Raw genomic sequence first — 10,083 nt, 5'->3', positions numbered from 1 at the left:
TGTTGCCGGTTTCTTTAGTTGATTAGTTGATCATTGATTCAATGAGACGTCGATCATTCGGATCCTTACGTTAGGCTTATGATTAGTTCGTTCGTCCATTTAGTTCATCAGGCCCATTTATACATGGGCCATGCCCAACTATCAGATATGATGGGTTTAGGGCCAATGTGACCTATTTGACTACCCAATTTATATACAATTGTGAGAATTTTCATGATTCATAAATACAATTGTCACGGTGTCACCCTTCACATCCTCAGTTGCTTTATCTATTACTCAACTAGATTAGTGCCTGTGAGATGTATAGTAATAATTTTTATTTTTCATAGTTAATTTGTGATATATGTAATAATATAAAATGAGGTAACTCAATGAAATAAACAAATGCAACTCATATGATATGGGTTTATATGCTTTCTGTTTTCTAGAATTCTTATTGGTTTGATTTAAATGTTATCGTTTTATAAAAATTGGTTTAGGTTGGGTTTATATTGTTATTGTTGATAATATACCGTTATTGTTGATTTTATACTACTATTATTGATTTGTTTTCTGGATTTTTTTTTTCCTTAAAAGCAATTTTAGTAAGAAGATGTGGGACCTAGGCATTTTGCTTCTACGGTTCGTTGGGACCTACACTGTTCAGTTTGGATCCCGTTCTTTTGTCATGTATAACTAAATGGAGTATAAAATAATTTTATAATATCCAGGAAAAATTAACAAAAATAATCCTTAAACAATTATCCGAATCTAAATAAAATTACATGCGAAAATCTTAGCTTATTAACAAAAATAATTTGAACTTAAATGATACGAGTACGGAGTATCAAGGAAAAATTAATAAAAATAAAATATTTCCATAAAATCTAAAAAAGAATCCAACTCTGCTGAGTGCCGACTTAAACAATCTTAACCTATATGATAGCTTAAGTGATTAGAACTTCGCTCTTAGTTACAAGAGATAGTTACAAGAGATTTTGGAATTGATTCTCGTCGCCCACACTTGTGGCCATCTAAAAAAAAAAAAAAAAAAAAAAAAAAAAAAAAAAAAAACTCCCCTTGAAGCGCACTAAGAAATCATTCTCTCTTGAAGCGCACTCCACGTCCTCCGTCCTCCATTGAAACGGCTTCTGAGGTATCATGTTGTTTGTTTTTGTCATCATCATATCAATTACACAATTTAGGGTTACCTGGAAATTTGTAACTAATTTGAATCCGTGATTTGGCAATGTGTAACAGAACCCTATAATTGAAATTGGAATTGAAAAATGACCATTTTAATCGTCCCATATGGATTTCTCCCGACGTATACAAGCAAGCTTACGATTTCTTGATTACGGTTTCCGATCCAGTTTGCAGGTATATCATTCATCGTTGATTGCCTTTAATTCAATGTAAAGAGTTAATAACATTCGCCGGAATCAATGCACGAGTACACTCATTGTATGCTGCTGTTTCTGTTGGTCTTAAATAAGTTGTCCAAGTCTGAGCTCCCCAAACAAATTATCGAGTTTATACATGGCTGCACTGCAAATTGTGGTAAAGTGAAGCTGCTTCTTAATTTATTGAATCTCCCCTGGAGGTATGGTTTTCGGAAATCTCACCATTTATCTTGTGTTTGCTTATACCATATCTTATACTACTGTTCTAGGTTTTGACAAATTTAGTCCTAGATGAAGTTATCGGCAAGGCTTTGATTAATGAATTTGAAATCGACCCTGCTCAGGTATCAATAATTTATTGCCAAGGCTTTTGTAAATTTTAATTATCTGGGCCTTTTTTTTTTTTTTACAAAAAAAATGTTGGAGGAATATGATTTCAGAAATGATATGGTGAGTCATAAGCAAGGCTTTTTCTGTATTGTTATATACACATCTTATCCAACGCTCTTGTTTTGCTGACATGGGAGCATCATTCTCTCATTTAGGCTGTCTATGGATTAAGGTTTCTTTTCATATCATTGGGTAATGACTTGAGTGTGAATGAGATCAATGGGGTGGTTTTCATGCACTGGTGGTTTTTTCTAATAGCTTTGCACAATGCACATTGCTTTGAGCATGACTGGTCTTGATGCAGTTTGGAGGGTTGTTATTTGATCAAAGAAATTGGGAACATCATATAGTTTATTGGGGCTTAAGAATCATTATGGGATTCGTAGAATACACATAAAGTTGTAGAGGGTAGGTTGTTGTGCAAGTTTCACCCATGAACAAGGAATTCCCTTTCTTCTTTTATGATGATTTGAAGGCGAGCTTAAGAGCTTTGCAACGAGTGGACTTATATGCAATTCAAATGATTAGAGAGGAAGGTGAAAATTAGCATTTAAGGTAGTAAGACAAAGCCTTTTCTATTCAATGTGATAACACAGTGAGCAATTCTTTCAACTTGGAAGCAAAATCTCAAAAGTGTAGCTCAGAGTAACCTTCGGTTTGGGTATAATTAGTAGGAATGGTCAGCCTATAGTTACCTTGTGCTCAGTATTGGGAAGATTTGGACTTGACTGACCACAATTATCTGATGCTCTGTTGAGAATTGCAGGTGAATCCTGATCTTGACATGGAGTTAAAGCATCTTGCACACCCTACCAGGAAAAGAGTCTCAGTAAAATGTTTGGGAATGGTAAAGCCTTTGTGGTTTGTGTGCTTATGATGTAGAGATAAATGATGAGGTCTAGATCAATATCTTGCAATTGGGGTGTATCTGTTTTAATTCAGGCAGATATTGTCTTTAGTTTGTCAAATACTTATAAATTTTGTTTTATGCTATAATCTATAGGTAGAGCAAGATCTGGTATCATTGTGTTGCCATGTGGTGCTGGAAAGTCTCTAGTTGGTGTAGCTGCAGCATGCCGTATAAAGAAGAGCTGCCTTTGTCTGGCCACAAGTGCTGTATCAGTGGACCAATGGGCATCTCAGTTCAAACTTTGGTCCACTATAAGTGATGAGCACATATGCCGTTTCACCTCTGACAGTAAAGAGGGGTTCCATGGGATGTTGGAGTAGTTGTGACAACATACAACATGATTGCTTTTGATGGTAAACGTTCTGAAGAATCTGAGAAGATTATTGAAGAAATAAGAAATAGAGAATGGGGATTACTTCTCATGGATGAGGTAACTACTTGTGTTGAAGGACCTTGGGCATTTTTGGGTGATAATGACCTTGAAGTTGAAGGGAAACATGTCTAACTTCCCCTTATTTAATCTGATGTTGCATAGGTGCATGTCATTCCTGCTCAGATGTTTCGGAAAGTTATCAGAACTACAAAATCGCATTGCAAACTTGGGCTTACTGGTATTTACTTTTGCTATGATTTTATTCATGCTATTTATTTGTTGAGTCGATTTGTCGACCAGACATAGTTGAAAAAGTGACCTGTTTTTTTTTTTTCAACAGCTACACTTGTGAGAAAGGATGAGAGAATTACTGATCTGAACTTCTTTATCGGTCCCAAATTGTACGAAGCTAATTGGTTGGATTTGGTTAAGGGTGGCTACATTGCAAATGTACAGTGTGCTGAAGTTTGGTGCCCGATGACAAAGGAGTTCTTTACCGAATATTTGAAGGAAGAAAATTCCAAGAAAAAGCAGGTCTGTGAGATTGTTTTACTTGTTGACCGTTGGTGTTTTCTAGATATTCTTTTTTCGTTTTTATTTATTTATTTATTTGTTCGTTTGTGTATTTTTATTCCCAGTACTGCTATTTGCACTTGATTCTGGATTCCTGAGACCAGTATCGCTTTCCAAAGTTGCTATCATGTAAACTAATGCTAACTTGTGTTCCCTTTAACCTTAGTTTCAGTAGTGGTTCCTTTTTCTCATCGGTTCTATAGCATTTCTATCTCAGAGGCAACTACTGATATTAGATAACAGTAGAAGAGGAAACCATTTAACCATACTTATCACTTCACAACTCCTTGACATAAACTAAAGTTACACTGTGGTCTCGATGATTGAAATATACTCTCCATGGGGGTTGCAAGAATTTCACTCGTCAGTGAGTGAATTCCATTTCGACCTGGGAACCATCAATTCCCATTGTGGATTACTATCAATTCAAATCAGAGTTGACACTTGAGAGTAAATCTAGGAACTATACTTTGTTCATTACATTAAAGCGCCCTCAAAATCGAGGAACTTTATTTTACATTCAAGTTATCCTATCTTGTGTTTCTTTTGTTTTTAATTTGTAATAATGACCCCTTCTTTCTCCCGGGCGAACCTATCGCCAACACAGTCAAGGTCAAAGAGAAAGGCAACTCCACCTTCTTTCCCTTATCTTCTATCCCATATTTGATAACGAGAAGCAAGAGTATTTGAGGGAAAATCTATCTTCTAAAATATAAAATTCAAAATGAACAAATAAATATTATGTAACCGAAAACATCAATTTCTACTAAGCAAATATAAGCTTAAATATCTCTTAATAGCTATAGGAGGGATATAGTGTTACCTGGTTAGCCAATATGATATCCAGTCTGGGTTCACATTTTACTGCACTAGATCTGGCAAAAGCAAAAGACCCCCATATAAATTGGGCTGGAACTTCCATTTTGCTAATAAAATTCGCCTTTTTCTGTTTACAGTTTGCGAAGGGTGGGGGTGAAATTAGGTTGCACTGCTAATCCTTGTATAGACCTTGTTAATAGTTTCTTTAAACAAAAAATGGACTTTATGGTCAATACTTTATTAACAAATAATGAATAGCTTAATTACATTTCACTTGTATTGCTGAATTTTAATGTTTATAACTAATGTTGTGCTTTTAACAAGCATAAATCTCCCCTTTCAAAAAAAAAAAAAAACAAAAAAAAACCAAAAACAAGCATAAATCTCGTCTTGTATGTGCTCTCCTCACCATAATGCTGCATGTTCCTGGCAGCTCTGCTCTCCTTCAACTTAATTTTTGGTTTACTTCCCCAGTCCCCCCTTTCTCTTTGATATCATATCCTTCTCAGTCCCTCCTCTTGCTTTCTTTGAAGAAAATAAAAATAAAAGAGTAACAGTTTTATTGCATGATTTAATTCTGCAGTACTGTCTGTGTGTATTTTTAGTTACTTACCCTGCTTTAAATACTTTGATAATACAGTCTTTAATTACCTTTTGGAATAATTACAGGCATTATACGTGATGAACCCTAACAAGTTTAGAGCATGTGAATTCCTAATTCGATTTCATGAGCGGGAGCGTGGTGACAAAATAATAGTTTTTGCTGATAATCTTTTTGCTCTCACCGAGTATGCAATGAAGCTTAGGAAACCTATGATTCATGGTGCTACCAGGTATTGATGGTCACTTGTACAAATGCATTTTGTCTACTTTGGTGATCGCCTAGTTGTGCTTATGTTTCTTTGTTTATTTGGAAGCCATGTTGAGAGGAAAAAAAATCTAGAGGCCTTCAAAACTTCTAAAGAGGTGAACACAATATTTCTCTCGAAGGTACGAAGCATAAATTCAAATTGTTTAATCTTATTCAAATGATTCTCATCTGATTTTAGATGTGTACACTTTATGATGCATTTGTACATTTTTACCGAAATGTAAAAAAATTGCATAAGACTTTCCCTATTCCCCATCTGTCTCTCTAATACTCTGTGAAGCTTTGCAGAATTAAATACATTAGATGAGATAATGTTACATAACTTTATGCTCAATAATTTTTTGATACTTAATTGGGAAAGCATTGATGGAGATGAAATAATGCTTACTTGTCCGGGGAATTTATTTGGTTGTAATTCTTTGAAGGATAGTCCGATAAACCTTTGATGTCATAAGGAATGATGATTGCCAGTTCCAACTCTTTTATATTTTAGCCCTATAAATTTTTTAATGAAAATCTATGAGACTTTTGTTTTAATAATTTAGTTGAAGATGGGACTATCATTAGCTAAAGGTATGTGAGAAATGCGTAAGAAAGGCTTAAGATTTGTGGCTTTAGAGAAGTCGAAGAATTTGTAGTTCATCAAACTCTTTTCTATTGCAGCCCAAATATAATTCTACCACACTGTTTAATTAACCTGTCTCCACTGGATGAAAATATGTGAGACTTCTATTTTATAAGAATTGATTTTTAGATGGGACTATAATTTGCTAATGGTAGGTGAGAAAAGTGTAAGGAAGGCGTAGGGTTTGTGGCTTTATAATTTCATAACTTACTTTAAGTATCAGAAATGTGTCATATTAAACTTTTTAGCAAGCTGGTTAAATATTGCTGGCATGATAATATTTTTCTTTGTTTGGATTGGTTTTCTTTCCAAAACAATAGTGTAAGTTATTTATATTTCCTGTGATCTTAGGTCGGTGACAATTCCATCGATATCCCCCAAGCAATGTGATAATTCAAATTTCATTACCTGCTGGGTCTAAACGTCAAGAAGCTCAGCGTCTTGGCCGTATCCTTAGGGCAAAGGTTTGTGCTCTCACCAATTCTTTTTGGCCTGAAGAGGTGCTTTAAATATATGGTACTATTCTTGTGAATTTTCTTTTTTCCTTTTCATCTATTCTCAATTAACCCTTTGTTGGTAAGAATAGAAAAATATAATTTGTTATACTATCTGAGGTATGCCCCAGGGTTACTGGAAATGAAATACAGGGACATTGCTTAATTTGTTAAGCATACAAAGTTTAAGAGCTTGCTCTAAGTGCAGTAGTAGTCTGAGGAACCTAAAATCTTGCACTTGCTTTGAAATCCCGTAATGATTATTGCTTAGCAAAAGTGAGTCAGTAATATCTGCTAGTGAAAACACGCTGGTTTCTGTTTCTTGCACTAAACAATTTATTTTTTATTTGTAAAAATTGGGGGTGCAACTGTGCCCTTAGGAAACATGGATCCGCCCCTTAGCAGAACAGCTGAAATCAAAGTCATTGTTAGAGTATATATGGCCATAGGCTCATGGCAGTCTAGTCGTTCATCAGTAATCTCTAACGACACTGGGACACCTATATGACACTGTATCTTTTATACTTGCTTTTCTGTCATGCTAAACATCCAAAGAATTAACTGAAATTGTTGCCCGGGTCTCAGAATTCAGTATTATATTAGCATTGGGAAGCCGCTAATTTGTTAACTGATAAACCTTCCAATTCTGATGTCTCTACAATTAGTGAAGAAGGATGAAGACTAATTTGACTGATAGAAATATGCCCTTATCTGTATAGTGTATACCTTTTCTTATCTGGTTTCATATTAATACAGTTATGTGGATTACTTTTAAAGAATCTTTTCACCATTTTCCCTCTAATTGTGTTTTGTTGTAAGAACTTTGAATTGGAAATTTAGTTAGCTGCTATCTATGGCCTTTTTTTTAAAACAAAAATAATTCTTCTTTAATTGATAGGGTCGGCCTGAAGACAGGATGGCTGGGGGCAAGGAAGAGTATAATGCCTTTTTCTATTCACTTGTATCTACTGATACACAGGTACTGTCTGCATGTGATTGGTAAAGCAACTTTTTTTGAGAAATTCTATTCTCTTCAGTAATTTTTATTTATTTATTTTTTTATATTCTTTCTCAATATTTCCTCTATGTAGGAGATGTATTACTCAACTAGAAGGCAGCAGTTTTTAATTGACCAAGGTTACAGCTTTAAGGTAATATCTTGTTTTTTTTTTTTATCTTCTGGATTCTGGCTAGATCTTTGCAGTTGACATATGGTGCTCTTTAGTGGTCATATGAAGGTATTTCTGGTATTTATCTGATGTCCTTCTCATTAGATAGTCTGATGTTTAAAGTTATACTGCTGCTGGCTGCAGTTTATTCTTTTGCTTTTAACAAGTTACTATAAATGGATTTGCCATCTTATTTATTGTTTTGCTTGAATGCTTGTGTTAGAGAAATGCTTTATGATGGTGTAGCTCCAATTCTTCTTAGTATTTGACTGGCGTGTAATCTGAAATCAGCCATATGACAATTTACTAGTTTTTTTTCCTATCTTTTTTATTCTTTACTAAATTAACGTTGAGAAATGAAATTGTTCTGGAGTTGGGGTCATATTTGTTTTCTTGCTGAACTTGGATACTTGCATGATCTTATTTGATTTTTCTGATTTGCATGTTCTTTATAGGCTGAGTTTGCAAGCTGCTAGTTATTGATATATATGCCGTGTAACTTAAGTGCATATGTACCAGAATAAATACTTTTCACTATGAAGTATTGTTCTTTTAATTTCTGCTTGTATTTGGCCCTTTTAATTTGCCGACTCTTGCTATCATCCAAATGGGTTTATGTAAAGTGATATGATGGTTCATTTCTGCTATAGGTAATCACAAGTTTACCTCCTGATTGTGGGTCAGAACTCAGCTATAGCTCGGTCCAGGAACAGAGAGATCTCCTGAGGAAGGTATCCCCTTTCAACATCTGGCTGCTTTATTTCTTTTAATCTTCCTCCAGAAAAATGTTATCTATCTATTCTTCCTTGACTCAAATCAAGAATATCTGTTTTTAACTTTTATTTCTGTATTACATTAGTGTTGAGTTTTGGTGATGCAACTGATGCTCCTTTGGTAAGGTAGTTGGCACTGTAAAAAAGTGGTTGATCTTTATTACTTTGATTTGATGCTATATTTAAAAGAGAGCATGATTTAGCAGATCTTTGTTAGGCTACCTGTCCCGCCGGTCTTTGTAATGGAAGTCACATTTATCAATATAAGCTTGTATTAATGAGTTTGGTGGTATACCACACAAGATGCTGCTAAAAAAAGAATCTGTCTGATTTCATATTCTGGTAACAGGTGCTAACTGCTGGGGATGAAGCTGTTGATCTGGAGATGTTGGAAGAAGATGCTGACGAGGTAGCCCTTATGAAAGCACGTCGTACCTCAGGATCTATGAGTGTCATGTCGGGTGCTGATGGGATGGTTTACATGGAGTACAAGTAAGAATATCTGGTTTTTGAATGCCATGCTTATTAACCCGTTCTTAGGCTTAAGAAATTTGCATAATCTCTCCGCAATCTGCTTGTTGCTTGACATTTTTAGACTCGTAGTCAACAACTTCATTATCATTATACGAGATGTTATATCTCTGTAAGACTAGCATTCCTAGGCTTTTAGGTTCATTGTGATTTGGCATCTGGTTTCTTCTAAAGATTAAACAAAATCTTAACCCCAGAGTTTAATGCGTGCTGCGTGCATGTATTTTGAGAAATACTGTTGGATTGCCCTGACTTAAATGCTGACCATCTACCGTGCAGTACTGGACATAAGAGAGGACATGTGAAGAGCAAGAGCAAGCCCAAGGATCTATCCAAACGGCGAAAGTTCTGAATTGTAAATAAATTGTAACAATAAAAAAAATGAAGAAAGTAGACATTGTAAATAATACTTAATTCATTTTATTTTTTTTAAGTCAAAGAGAGTATGTATATCAATAAGCTACACGACATAATATCAGTGGACCCCCCGGATGGGTCTCGGATTGGCGGGTAGTGGTGCGAAGATGGGGATAAAAAATTAAAAATCATACCCAGGGCGGGGGTGGGTTTAAGGTTGTACCCGCCCCATTCCCATCCCCACCCCACCCTGTCCCGCCCCACTCCACTCCACTTCGTACCCGTCTCATCCCCACCTTATACCCACATCTATATATCTATATATCTTTAAAAACAAAATTATATACTTTTATACTATTTTATAAAATAATTACATGAATTAAAATATTAATTATAATACTTTGTAATACATATATTATAAACAAAAAAGGTAATATTAAGAATGTTTTTTTTTTTTTATTTTTTTTTATTTATTATTATTATTTTTTTTTATTTATTATTATTGTAATCCATATACTACCTCCGTTAACTATTATTTGTAACATTTACAAAAATTAGGCGCTTCCTATCATTTGCAACAAACTTTTTTATTTCCTTTTTTAGTAACTTTTTGCCAACAAAATGCCCATATTACCCTTACTTAAACAACTTAGACATCTAATTAGATCACTAACCTAATTTAACTTTTTACCTAATAAATCTGATTATTGTAATCATTTTCACCAAAAATCATTCATCTTCCCACTTTCTCTCTCTCTTTTCCCCAATTTTCTTCCTCCTTCAATTTTCTCTCTCCTCTACATTTTCTTCTTCTTC

At 34.6% G+C, this 10,083-nt stretch overlaps 1 pseudogene; it reads left to right on the top strand.

Annotated features, from left to right (window-relative positions):
• Positions 1–776: 776 nt before the first annotated feature.
• LOC110731724 lies at positions 777–9,360 on the top strand (annotated as a pseudogene).
• The last annotated feature ends 723 nt before the right edge of the window (positions 9,361–10,083 follow it).

The sequence above is a fragment of the Chenopodium quinoa genome, unplaced genomic scaffold, assembly GCF_001683475.1.
Source record: "Chenopodium quinoa cultivar QQ74 unplaced genomic scaffold, ASM168347v1, whole genome shotgun sequence".
NCBI classification, from domain to species: domain Eukaryota; kingdom Viridiplantae; phylum Streptophyta; class Magnoliopsida; order Caryophyllales; family Amaranthaceae; genus Chenopodium; species Chenopodium quinoa.
Note: the sequence above shows the minus strand (reverse complement) of the source record. Positions and strands in the feature narration are given on the sequence as shown.